The following is a 14,267-nucleotide window of genomic DNA, read 5'->3' on the forward strand; positions in this document are numbered from 1 at the left end:
AAGCCCCACCTCCTGACTCCTCCCATTTTAGCCAAACCATGCCTTTTAAAGAGAGGCATCACAAAAAGTATACCTCTCACCCACCTGCCCTCCACTCCGCCCAGTAATTTGAGCACTAGGCGGGCATGTGAGGAATCACCTTGTGAATTCTTTGGAAAAAGCAGAAGGTGCTGGAAGGGGATTCTGCATCCAATTCTTAATGACCAAACCTTTTCCGAAGGAGTTCAGGGGCCTGGTTATCAACACCCCCCTTCTGTTCCTCTCTCTTACCTCTGGGCCCTTCCCAGTTCCCAGTCCACTATTCAGTCAGTGACTGACTGGCGCCCAGCAAAGACACCTACCTCCTCCTTGGGCCCACGAGTGCATGGGAAGCATGGAGGCACTGCTGTGCATGTGTGCACGTGCGCACATGCATGCTGGGGAGGAAGGCAGATGTGGCAGGCCAAGAGATGTCTTCTTCCCCAGGCACATGGAGCCAAGGAAGGATGGGGAAGGAAGTGTGCTCCTTATCTGGACTCTTGGGGTGGCGTAGGAGGCGGCTTCTGGGTTGAGAACGGGGAAGGCGGGGGGAACCCAGTCCTCTGCATCCAGGGTTAGAATGAGGAAACCAGCCCCCTCTGTCATTTTGGGAGAAGGAGGGGCCTGAGCCAACCAGGATGCCTCGGTTCTCTCCCCCCTCTGCTGCTAGATCTTGGATACATCCATTCCCAACTCATTTTGGGCAGAGTACAGACTCAGAAAGGATTCTGCTGTGCTTCAGCCCTGGCGTTCAAATGGCAGATTTTCCCTTTCTTTTAATGACTGGTAGATAAATCACTCTCTGTCTCGACATCCCAGCCTTTCCACCCGCTCACAAATAAAATCCTCTTTAACTCCCATCCTACCTGTCAAAACCCTTATTAAGAGGCCAGTTTAGGCAAACCTCCTATCAACGCCCCCCTCCCCGCCCCACTTTGCGAGGGAGAGTTACCTCTGTAAGAGCCAGCCTGCCACCCGGTGGGGAACCTGAATACCTCCTAAGGTCTTCAGGCAGCCCCTTCCCTGGCATGGTCTGGCTTGGGACCCCTCCATTCACACGTCCCTGGGCTTGCAAACTGCCATCTTAAGATTCCCTCTGCTGGCCTTCCTGCTGCTGATGATGATGAGAGGTGTGGTCCCTCCATGATCATTCATTGACCAAACCGCGCTGGGGAAAAGTCTCCTTTCCCTCCCCGGCTCCACCAGGCTTTTCAACCCCGCTCTCACCTCACTAGCTTCTGATCCAGGCAGGCCAGGCTGGGCTTCCTTTTGTCCTGCAGCTCACACCCAGCGAGATCCTCTGGCAGACCCAAGCGGGGGCCTGACTCTGGCTCTTCTCACACCTCCAAACCCAATTTCAGAGGGCGCGTGGCATCGCTGGCGTCTAGGACCCAGACGGACGTGTGTGTGTGTGTGTGTGCGTGTGTGTGTGTGTGTGTTCGGGGAATGGGCACAACCCTGCAATGTTCACACACTGTCGCCCACCCACCCCAGGTTCTCCAGCGCCCCTCCCCTTTGTGGGAGAATCCTTTTGGGGGGTGGGGCTCTGTTGCTCCAGTCCTCCAGCCCCCAGTGGAAATCTGAAGATGTCTGGCTCCTTGCCTCACTTGAACCACTGCGATCCACTCCCTTCCTGAAGGATCGAGTGGCTCCCTCCTGCTTTGGGCTCCCTCCTGCTCTCAGCCCCGCGCTCCTCCTCGAAGACCCAGGAGCCTTGGCTCTCTTTCCCACCTCACCCCTTTATGCTCCTCGTTAGTACTGCCCGGGCCCACTAACCACTAGGCGCTCTTCTCCTGCCAAAGTCTCCTGGCTCCTATCCGCTCCGACTGCCTAGGCTCCGCTCCCAGAGGGTCCCTGGGGAGCCTTCCTCCCACTCGCCCCTCCAGACCCTTCCGCTCTCCCATGGGAACGCGGGACCCGATCCTGCTAGATTCCCCCCCCCCCTTCCCTTACGCCGCTTTAACGGAGGCCGTTCAATACAACCAGAAAAAGACTCCGCTCTAAGGGGGAAGAAGGGATCCCCCCCCCCCGTCCCCGCTTTCCTGGCTTTTCTTTTTGTGTCTCAACGGGAAAAAAGGTAGATGCCCTTCAATTGGCTTTCTTTTCTTTTCTCCCTCTCTCTCTTAAAAAAAAATACAGACTGCTAAGAAAAGCCAGACACTGCAATCAAGTCTGTACGCCTCTTGTCTCTCTGATATTCTTTTGCAGTTGCATAGGTTGGAATTAATTCAGAATAATAAGAAGGAAGGTTTTTTAAACAACAACAACAAAAATCCTTTCTTTCTTTTTTGCATCTCATACTCTTGCAGTCTGGGTGATTAATGCCACAAACAAATCGCGCGCGAGCGTGTACACACACACACAGAGAGAGAGAGAGAGAGAGAGAGGAGGGAGGGAAAGAGAAACGGGGGTGTCACTCACTATTATTTTTCCTGCAACCCAGTGGGGGGGGGAGTGTTAGAGAGAAAGGGTGCTGTTAGAAGTCTGAAGTCAAACCTTGGTATCGCCCCCCCCCCCCACGGAAAAGGGCAAAATCCTAAATCAAGGGGGTGCGGGCTTTTCTCTCCAACTGGGGACAGCTTGCACATTAGTCCGACGTGTTTCGAGATCATCCATATGATGGAGAGAGGCAGTTCAAGCTCCCCCCATCACTTTTCTTTGGACACACACACACACACACACACACACACACACACGAGAGAAAGGTGCTGGGGGGGAGGTGCCAGAGAAGCCCCCTCCTCCCTCCACCTCCTCCAAGCCCCCAATCCCTCTGCCCGTGACCCTGCACAACAACACCCGGACGGACGTTTGTCTCGGCATTGGGGGGGACGGACGGACGGACGGGGGTGTCTTAAGTAAATAAATAAAGGGAGCCGCTCTTACCTTTTCATGACAACTCCCGAGGACAGAATAAGCCAGAGGTGAATGGAAGGGGTGCAAAAATTTCTCCGCGTCTGGAGAGAAAAAAAGAGGTTTTTTCCTCCTCTCGCTTTTGCAAAAAAATGATTTTATTTATCATCCCCATTTCCCCCTCGCTTTAATCTCCTTTCCTCCTGCGGGGAATCAAACGAGCGCTAAATCCAACCAGCCACAGGAGCGGCGGCAGCAGTAGCAGCAACAGCAGCAGCATCCTCCCCCACCTCGTCCTCTTATCTCCCCCCCCCCCGCTTTTCCCTTCCCTTCCAAAAATTTCTTCCCGATCTTCATTCACCGCTCAGGCGCCCCCCCCCTTGCCTTCCTTTCCCTCCGCGCCCCCCCCCCCGCGCCCTCTCCGCGTCTGTCTCCGTTCAAGGTTGTTGCAGCTTCCGCGCTACACATGTTGCATCCCAAAGTTAAAGCAGAGAAACCGGCGCCGGGGAGGCGGGTGGGCGAGCGGGCGGAGGGTCGCCTGGGCCGGGAGGGCTCGCGCGAAAGACAAGAAAGAAGCCCAAGTCTCCCTTCTTCCCTCGCAGGCTGCCTTTCCCCGAGGCCCTGAGCCTAGAAATCTCCGCATCGCTCGGAGAGTTGAGTTATTTATTTATTTCAACGCCCCCCCCCCCGCGATTTTTCCTTTCCTTTCCCACCACCACCCCCTTTCCCGGGTCACCTTTCTAAAAAACACGCGGCGGTGCAAAAGAGAAAAAAGGGGGGAGGTGAAGAGAAGCGCATGGGGAGGAGGAGGAGGAGAAGGGGGGGCGAGCGGGCGCTGATATATTTTTATTCCTTTAACGCAGACCAGACCACGTCGTCTGTTCTTTTCCCCTCTCTCGCGCAAGGCAAAGATACACACACGCAGACACACATACACACACACGCCAGAGAGGGTCATTAGCATTCCGCACCAACACCACGTCCCCACCAGCACCACGGCAGAGGCAGGTTGCAAAGCGAGGCAGAGCAGGCGAAGCACAGCGCTGCAGTCCTAGGCGCTGGTGAGGGGGGGGGTGCGGGGAGCTGGATCGGATCCCTGGCTTCCCCGGATCCCTTCTCAAAAGTAAGGGGGGCGCACACACATCCACGCGCGCGCGAAAAAGAGAGAGAGCCGGCACGCACCAACCTGGCTCCTCCGACTGAAGTGAGGCTGGGAGCCCTGGGTCTTCTTGGCAGAGGCCGGGATCAGGGGGGAATCAAGGGGTGTTGTTGAGGGGGGGAACCCACACCCGTGGAGGGGGCTCGCCCCCTCTGCGTGGGAGATGTGGTCTGTCTCCCACGGCCACGCGAGGAGGTCGAGGCGGAAATGCAACGCAGAGAGAAAGGTGAAGTTTGACAGTCTCCGCTTACTTGCCTGCAAAAATCCCTCCCTCCCTCCCTCTGCCTTCCCAACGTGCCCACAGCATTAGAGGTGCGAACTGACCCAGAGCGAGAAAGAAAGAGGCGACCTCGCGGGGGGGGGGGGAGGTAAAAAGACCACACTATTTGCATATGGTTGATCATTGGGATGTATGCAAATATAGCTTGCCCATTGCTTAGCATCGATCAGAAGGCGAGCCAGCCGGGTTGCAGGAGAGTGGAAGGGGGGGCGGAGTAGAGAGGGATCATGCCAGTCTTCCTTTGGCTGCCATCCACCCTGCCATGAAGACTGTAGAGAGATGCTTAGGATGGATGGAGACTGGAGAAGGCATTTTTAAAAAGCAGAGGAAGGGAGTGAAAAAGATCGTGCATCCCGCTCCCGTGTTACCAAAAGGTAGGCAGTAAGAACAGGTTTTTTGGTTCTGTCCCTGTAGCGTCACGCAGGATGGAGAGAGACACCACAGGGCTATGAGAAGCCAAGCAGGGGAGAGCTTGTCACACAGCCGCTGGTGGGAGAAGAAGTGAAGTCAAATAAATGAATCAATGGCTGTGGTAGTACAGGCCGGGCGTCGTTAGAGGGCGCTGCACGGGCCAGGTCCCCACCTGCCATTTGGTTCTCTGTTGGCAGCCTGGGGAGCGCGGCGGGAGGGATGGGGGCGGAGTATAAGAGGAAGTGCAGGAGCCACGGAGAGCGGGGAAGCCATTTGAGAACAAAGGCAGGTTTAGTCCAAGTTGGGGAGGGAGCAAAAGAATCCTGTTTGGTGTTGGATCTTTTGGTGGTAACAGTTGGAAGGTAGGGAAACCCTGCTGTCATTTAAGTGGATTTATAGCCCACCATATTTCAAAGACTCGTGGTGGGTCTAAGGAACATGTCTCCGTCCTGACTGCCATTGGTTCTCCAGGGTTTCAGAATCCGGCAGAAGTCTTTCCCAGTATTTCCCTCTATGGAAATGCCAGAGATTGAACGTGGGACATTCTGCACTGCTCCACCACTGAGCTGTGGACTTTCCTCCAAACCATCCGCTTCCCTGGCTCTGCCCAAGAGAATTGCACCGTCCCTTTTTACAACCCAGTCAGCACTACAGACACAAAACTGTTCTAAGCTCTTCCCGCCTGTCATTTGTAATGTGATTCAGCACCTGCCCCCTAAGGATCAAGAAGACAGCAAAGACTCTTGAAGTGCAACCCTCCCCTCCCCACATGCACGCACACACATCATTCGTAGAACTGGAAAGCTGGAAGAGACTACAAGGGTAATCTAGTCCAACACCCTGCAATGCAGGAGTCGTTTGCCCAGCGTGGGGCTGTAACCCATGGCCCTTAGATTAAGAGTCTTGTGCTCTACCAGCTGAGCTCTACCCTTCAGTCCTCCAAGATTCATCCATATAATTCAGGCTGCAGCAGAGAGTAAGGGAGAAGGGGAGCTTTCTTGCCACTTGCCAAGATTGCTTGCCAACGTGCTTGCAGGAGAGCCCCAGGTGAATCAAGTGAGTGAGCCAAAACACACACTAAGAGAAGGCACACACACCTTCAGCTTTCCTGACCATCTTGACCTGGGAGCAAGCTTTGGACCCAGGTGAGTTAATCGGGGAGGCATGGGTGCCATGCAAAATTCACCCATATCATACACCCTGGGGGAATTTTATTGGAACTCAGGTCTGTTCCACCCAATAACTCACTCTAATTGCAGAATCTCTTTGGGTGCCTTCCCCCCCCCCCATGCTTCCAGGCCTGGAGAGCAGTTGCCCTTTCAAAATTTTCTGTGGAGTGCTAGAATGGCCCACTTCTTGTTCTCATTGATCCCTGTTTCCTTTTTGACACAGTTTCCACCCCAAAATCCTCCACTGAAAATTGAAAATAGTAATTTCTGGGTCACAGTTTCCTTTCAAAATCATTTCATGGCAGGCTGCTAGTCAATAGCTGAATTATTATACGACTATATATATCAATGTGAAACATAAAGAGAATAGGTCCCTGCCCTATAGAGCTTGCTGTCTGTGGTTCTTTAAATATGTGTTTTGTTTATTTTTGTATATACCATAACAAAACAAAAACAACACTAACAAAGAAATCACAACTCCCACTCAATGCAAAAACTGTTTTCTATGTGAAATGATCAGATTTTGAAAATATCTCAAGGCATCTTGCCATAGCAATCCGTGTGTGGAGAGTGGTCCTGGGCATAGCCAAGGGAGGCGGGGGGGGAGCTGCCCCCCATCAAGTAAAACAATAGAACTAATTAACCAACTGACCAATCATGTTGGTTCTGCCCCCTCACAAAAATCCTGGCTACGCCCATGAGAGTGGTTGGTTGTGTTCTTTAGTAGCTGCATATATAATAAAACCAGACTAATATATATTGAAGTTGTCAATCCAGGTGTTATGTATATGTGTAGTTCTATGTACAGCCCGTTGTTTAATTAAAGCTAAAAACCAAATCTGTTGGTATCAGGTTTCAAACATATTGGAGATGGGGGCTTTCCAGAACTTTGCAACAGCCAATAATGCTTTGGCAAATATGAATAAAAGTGAGTCCTTTTGAAATAATTCAGGTCTCTGATTTCCCGAGTTTCCATCGCTTTTGCCCCCTGAGATTCTGAAAGAGTATCATACTTGGAAGTCCTTGTGATTAGCTACCTCCGTCTCTACTCATCTTGTGGCTCAGACTACAAATTTTTCCCTCTAAAACTTTCCTAATGGTTGTAGCTGTTTGATATCTGACTCATAAAATGTTTGGGATGGAAGGGAACTTGGGGGATCCAGCCTAACCTGGGCTCTTATGAAAAGAAGGATGGTATATAAATGCCATAAATAATGGTAAGGATAAATAAAAATAACTCCCTTGCATTGGGACAGAGCCCTTGTGTACCAGAGATGCTCAAAACTCCAATGTTAACTCTTCATATGGAATAAAAGGGGTGGGTGTGGGAGACCTCTCTACTTCCTAAATCAAGATGCCACTCTTTTGGCATGTTAACAGAAGCAGCATGCTATAAAAAGTGGCACAATTTTGGTGCAGTATAGTAATTATTCAGTGGAGGAAAGTATTCCTCATCTGTTTTGGGAGGAGAGCATATCTGTGTCTATGTGCAGATGGTGTTCCTTTCAGATAATTCACATATTGCTGTTTGAGTTTGCTAAATACACGTACCCTAACCTGAGACTGGAATATATTTTGAACTTTGGATCCACTGCTTTGGAATAGTGAGTAGGATAAACAGCAATCCAATCAATACAGGGTTGGGAGCAATTTATGTTTACATAAAGTTACCATCTTAATGCTTTTCCCTAAAAACTTAAAAAAAATAAATCAGAACAACCCAACCTTTGCTTCCCTTCCCTTCACCCAAACCTACAAGCTGTGAAACTCGCCTATCGCCTCCTCCCTAGCACCAAGCCTTGCTTGGTTCCAGTCCAGTCTCTATATCCAAATACTCACTGAACCCAGAAGCTTTTGTTGGCAGGCTGGGGCAGCTGTTTATAGTTTGCACACCACCCTAGTCTCCAAGCGGTGCAAGGTTCCAGGGGTCTACCCAGGGTTTGGTTTCCTTGGAATGAGGGGCAGCGGAGACTGTCTTTAGGGTATATGTTTTATATACACATGTATACAACCTGAGTCTATGATGGAGGGGCTCACAGCATTAACAGCGCAGGAGATCTTGCTTCTCCCATCATCACAGCCTTGGATTCAAGCAGAAATCAAGCATGGCTCTCACTCTAGGCTTCTGCCTGCCTCTAGCCCAGCTCACATACTCATCTCTGCCTTTGTCTTCCTTACTACCAGCCAGGTGAGGGGGGGCACCCATTTGCCCTCTGGCACGGAGCAACCTCCTTTATTACACTAAGGACCCATACCCAGGGGCCATTATGGCCCTTGCCTGGCTAATTAAAAAGTGTGGAATTCCCCAAACTCACAACAGTATGGAGGTGTCACCCTCATTCCTTGATGCAGCTTTTGCTGGGATCAGCTATTTCTCCAGGGATTCCCCCCCCCCAGCTCCCTTATACTGAGCCAAACCATTTGCACATCTAGTTCAATGTTGTCCAAGTTGACTGGCAGTGGCTCTCCCAGCCCTAACCTGGAGATGGCGGCAATTGAACCTGGGACCTTCTGCATGCAAGGAAGATGCTCCACCACTGAGCTAAGACGCAGCTACCTCCAGGTTGTTGAGAGATGCCTGTTTCTCTCCCACTTGTGTCCCCCTGCCCCACTTCTTCTTCTTCCACAGCGCAGGGCTTCTGCTGCAACCATAGAATTAGGGCTGGGAAGTTTGAAACACAGATACCACAAAAGGGGGAGCATTTTGGCTGAGTCCTTCTAGCAGCAGTGGGAAAGCAGAACAGCTCGGAGGAACAAAGGAACCCTTCTCTATTCATGACACTCGACTTTTGCTGGCAGGGAACAAGGGAATGAGGAAGAAAGAGAGAGAAAAATAGACACAAGAGAGAATGAAAATGTCCAGCACCAGGATTCCAGCTGCCTTTAATGAGAGAGATCTGTCCTCCCTTCAGGGAAAGGAATGGGGGCTAATGGGATAGCATAGGGAAGGAGGGCAGGACTCCTGGGTTCTCTAAGTGGGAGCAGTGAGGTGACAGGGGACTAGAGCAGCAGGGGGGTGTTGGGAACTGAGGTTCTGAGCACTCGGGGTGGGGGTGGAGGTAAGGAAGAGCCTGACATCAGAATTAAAAATCCACATGAAGGAAAAATTCATGATCAGGGGCCAGCAGGAGCACAGATACTTTTACGTCAGATTTTTAAATTCAAGTACATTTGGCAGGCAAAATTCATGAGTAGGAGACACAATTCCTGCTTGTGTTTGCTCACAGATCTTTCCTGCAAATTCCCTGTGGATTCTCTGTATTCTAATGTACCATTTCCACACACCCCCACTTGGGTGTTTCCCTCCCATATGTATTCTTTTACAAGACAAAGAGAAAAAGCCCACATTAGAATCATGGTTGACAGCATGGTAGAATATTCTAGTGGTGTAAAGTGGAGGGACTGGAGAGTCATTAAGAGAGGGGAAGTGGGGTGTCTTAACACTGGAATTGGCTGAGACTGGTGGTGTGCCTAAGACTGCAGATCGGTGTCTAAGAAGGTGGGTGATTAGATGCTGTGCAGGCATACAGATCCACCCATTCAACACATATGTACATGCTGTGATAAATATCTACTGACACACAGGTGTAAAACTAAGCCACTCATTTAAAAAAACACCCCTGGGGGAAATTAATGTTGATATAGAAACACACACACAGTCACACACACACATATTTATTTATTTTTACATTTTCAGGTGTGTATATATTGAGGGCTGAATATGCCCCAATCCTAGGAGGAGAATAGCCAGGTGGAATCAAACCAGTATCCTTTCTGTTTAGCACCCTGCTTCCAGTAGCAGGCAAGCCAAAGGCTGCTGGGTGCTCACAAGGAGGACATGAAGGCAGTGACTTTCCTCTCTGATGTCACCAGCCCCTGTTCTTTTGAGGTATACTTTATATATGGAGGTTCCATTTCACTGCCATGACAAATAAGCTGTTGCTGGCCCTAAAAACCACTTATTTGTCTAATCAGATTTTTTGTTAGAGCACCCTAAGGTAACAGCCATTGCTGCCTCATATGGTAGTGAACTCCATAGGTGAAATATGAGCTGTTTGAAAAAGGATGTCCTGGCACCAATCTTGAACCAATTTCTGAACACTTTTACTGGGTGATCTTGAATTCTGTTCTTAAGAAAGAATTTCCTCCTCTCTGCACAGTTAATAATTTTATGAATTTCTCTCATGTCCTACCCCACCTTCCTTTTTTCAGAACTAAAAAGCTCCCAACTGAAAATGTAAGAAGAATTCTCTTGTTGGATTAACAACAAGAGCTACACAATCATACACTTTCCCTGCTGTGCACAAACATTTGCTTGCAGATATAACTTTTTCACAAGCAAACGCTCACCAGAACAATCCACAGGTTTGTGATACACACATTATACAGTTAGCATGAAAGCATGTTTCTAGGCTCTCGATTTCACCCAGGGCAAACGAGACACAATCAGGTGTGTGTACAGTGTGAAGAGAAATATACTAATCTGCACATGTTTTCATACACATTTGCCAGGTGCTCCCCATTCACACAGGTGCTTGAATCCAGAGACTCCTTTTTACAGATTTTTTCTCAATCTCTCTCTCCCTGCACCCCACTCCTCTTCCATCTCTCTCTCGCGCTCTCTCTCTCCAGCTCCAGTATGGGAGCTTGTGCAGGAACAGTGTGTTCTTTGTAGATGTGGGAACATCATGTTACAGAAGATGTGCAAAATTCTCACTTGAGCCCCCTAATCATTCCAACGCAATTAAAACTGCCACAGCAGCAGCCAGTGCAACAACCATCAAAAAAGCCAGTCCTACAACCAGGGTGGAGGCTAGAAAATGTACATCCCAGACGACACCTGGAAATGTAATGAAACGTTGCACTACTCAAACCTATCTGGATCGACTTTGTTCCTGATGTGTGCATCACTTGACTTCTTTCTTTTGATTCGTCCTCTCCACTCAGGAATTCCAGGCTTCCAGCTGATCCAAATGACATGCTCTCACCTGCATGCCTTCAGATTTTTTCTTTCTAACCTGACATGACTTGAGCCTCAGCACTTTTATCTTCCCCAGAAGCCTCCCTTCTTGAGGCAGGCTGTGTAAAGGCAGGCTGCATTTGCTCAGGATTTAGGGAAGACACCCTGTGCACGTTTAGAGGCCCTTTTCTCTATTGTTCACTCTTCCAGGATGGACCTTGCATTGAAAGCAGGCTGAGGCTGGGCTGAGCCCTGTCACAAGATAAACCCTGGAAGTCCGAACCCAAAATTCCCCTGCTTTGTGTGGTGTAGTGGTTAAGAGCGGTAGTCTCGTAATCTGGGGAACCGGGTTCGCGTCTCCGCTCCTCCACATGCAGCTGCTGGATGACCTTGGGCCAGTCACACTTCTCTGAAGTCTCTCAGCCCCACTCACCTCACAGAGTGTTTGTTGTGGGGGAGGAAGGGAAAGGAGATTGCTAGCCGCTTTGAGACTCCTGAAGGGGAGTGAAAGGCGGGATATCAAATCCAAACTCTTCTTCTTCTTCTTCTTCTTCTTCTTCTTCTTCTTCTTCTTCCCACCAAATTTGACTCAGTCCCAGAAAACCCCTCATATTTTGATTCCAGGCATCCCTTGCTTTAATGCAGAAGGCAGCCCTCACAAGCCCTGGAAGGTCCTGAATTCTCCCTCCCTCCAAATGGTGCATGCTCCTCTTCCACCCCCACCTGGCAGCGACATTTCCTGGGAGGTACTGGATGTGGTAGGTGGAAGCTGGCTCCCAAGGAAGGGAAGGAAAGCCCATTATGTTTATTGCCCCTATATGAGAAGGAAAGTGGTACCATCTGGCCTTGGGGGTCTCTGTGGCAGTGAATGGGAAAGAGAGTGATTCATTTATTCCTCTTCCCCACCCCATGGTGGTTGCCATTGGCAGTTGCTGCCTAGTGAAATTCATGTCTCCCTGCTTTTTAAATACTTTGTTAATTGCTTTTTCGGATACGCTCTGCTCCTCACGAATGAGGCCAGAATAACTATTATGCCCTGGGAAGCAGGATTTTTGGGTTCACTGGAAGAACCTAGCGAGCTATACAGTGAGGGGAGAGTTGGGGGTTGGCCATGCAAGAGTCTGCAGTCTACTGAGTCGGAACATGGGGAGGGATAATGGCAGGAGGAGGCACAAAGGAGGCCTGGCTCTTTGGATGATCAGAAGGGCATTTTGTTAATTAATCTATAGAAGGGACAGGGTTTCTCTGGAGCTGGGCTTGTTGGCTTTCCCCCATTCCAAGCTTTCTCCCCCTTGTGCAGTTCCACAGGAAGGGTGGAATTGGTTTGTTTGTTCACCTCTGAGGACCAGATGGAAAACAACGTGCCGTGAGCTGGAAAGCCACTGCTAATAGCACATTTTAAATGCATATCATTTTCATACAGTTTATGTGGATGTGGCAGGTGCCAAGCAGCAGTCAACAGGGGTGCTGTGCTCATTCTATGCTAATCTTGGAAATAGCATAACTTGAACAGCGAGAAAAAAGATGTAAGGCGGCCATAGGTCAGTAACTTGGACAGGGGAAACAGCGGGGAGGGAGGGCACCATCCCATTCTCTGGAGATTTCTTTGCAACCCTCTAAATGAAAAAAAGAGAAAAAAAGACGCTTTTAATGTGAATTGTCCTCATATGAATAGAGATTTGTGTTCCTGAGTCTTTTGATCTGCCTGAATGCTTCAAGAGCCCGATTAGAATCATGTTGTCTCTTCAAAAAAGAAAGATGGGATTGTCAGGATTCAAACAAGCTGGAGGCTGCAAAACATGCCACCCTTGCTCTGGAGAAGACAAAGCTGAATCTGCATGCAGACCAGATGACTCCCGCTTCAGCTAACTACAGGCCTGGTTACCACAACTCGCACTCAGACCTTGAATACATTCTTCCTGAATGGAAAACCAGAGGCACAGACTATTGGTCAGATGGGCGCCTCTGAAGAAAGCAAGGGAAGCAATTGGGGGTGGGGGGGGTGGGAATAGCTGTAGCTCAGCGATAGAAGAAACACATTGAATATAAAATATCCTAGTCCTATTGATGTCTGGCAGCTCCGAGTAGGGCTGGGAAAGACCCTGTTCTCAGAAATCCCAACAAGCAACTGGCAGTTAACACAAGACTGAGCTAGATGGATCAGTGGTCTGGCTTGGTGAAAGATTTGCCCCAATTCGCTGGAGTAGAACTGATCAAATGTGAAGCTGCAGCACTTTAGTGAGATGTCACGTGTTAGGCTGGGTCTTGTCAAATCCAGGCTCAGCAGCCACAAACCTGACAGTACAAACTGGGGAGGAAGAAAGCGCTCGCTAGATTCAGAGCAGACGTATCCTAGCTGCCTGTTTTATGAATGTCTGGGCCAGAAAGTCTCGCAGCACTGTGAGAAATGCAGAAATCATCCACAGCTGTAGTTGTCTGCAAAGCTTTTAAACATGTCCCTAAACACTCTTCAACTGATATGGAGTTATGTCCACCTGTGGATAAAGTGTTTTTTTTTAAAAAACAAAAACCAGTGTGAACAGGAAGGGACTAAATACCAATTCTGAGGTTACACTGCCCTCTGTTGTCCACAAAGGAGACTGCAAACAAAGAAAAGACAAACCACTTTTTCACTCTTTAGGGGTGCTTCCAGACTCATTATTTTGGGGTGGGATTCAGCAGTGGCGGACTTTGGGCTTTCAAATTTCAGTGGTCTCCTGTGCAACACCAAAATTTGACACCCCCTGCCTCTCGCCTTCTGTTTTAAGTCATTGTTCTGACACCCCCTGCGGCACCCTCTCTGCTCGGCACTGTTCAGTGAGGAACACTTCACAAATGATGAAACTCCTGCATGGGAGACACTGCTGCCCAGGCATTTCTGTGAAGTGTGCATAGACTTTCATGCATTGTGATTCTAAACATGTGACATATATGCGCATGTTGTGGGAAGACATGATTCGCTGCAACTTCCCACTACATGTAGGTATGATGTATTGCATACATGTGATTATGATTATGATTATAATTTTCATTGAATTGTTTGTTCCAAACCACTTTTAATATTATATTTTACATCAAGTATCTAAATTTGAAAATTGGGAGGGGGGCAGCAAAAATTACATCCAACAGGACAGGAACAGATATATGCAGACATATCTGATGTGTGCACGCGTGTGCATCACCCTTAATAACTGGCTACACCAAGACAATTAAACTAGCTTGATTTTTTATTACCAATATGCCATCATAACTGAGGGGGAAAGGGCAGGTCTTTAGGAAGCTTTGTAGTTTTGCAGAAATTCCACTGGCTAGTAACAGCGCCCTCTGCTGGGCTCAGGGCCTCCTACGAAGCACAGCTGCCCCTACCAGAGCCAAGCTTTTTTCTGCCCACTTCCTAAAGACTTCTTGAGACTCCAGACC

The 14,267-nt window shown here is 49.2% G+C and overlaps 1 protein-coding gene across 2 annotated transcripts in view; it reads right to left on the bottom strand.

The window, feature by feature from the left end:
• Positions 1–3,158, bottom strand: part of GRIN2D (glutamate ionotropic receptor NMDA type subunit 2D) — a 60,973-nt gene extending 57,815 nt beyond the window's left edge. Inside the window, exon 1 of one of the 2 annotated variants that reach the window (XM_028701670.2) lies at positions 2,902–3,158. The gene's annotated coding sequence lies outside the window, so the exon portion shown is untranslated. Of the gene's footprint in view, positions 1–1,245; positions 1,862–2,901 lie in introns of those variants that run through there. The other variant, XM_028701671.2, reaches the window with a different exon arrangement.
• Between the last annotated feature and the right edge of the window lie 11,109 nt (positions 3,159–14,267).

The sequence above is a fragment of the Podarcis muralis genome, chromosome 13 (assembly GCF_964188315.1).
Source record: "Podarcis muralis chromosome 13, rPodMur119.hap1.1, whole genome shotgun sequence".
Lineage (NCBI taxonomy): Eukaryota > Metazoa > Chordata > Lepidosauria > Squamata > Lacertidae > Podarcis > Podarcis muralis.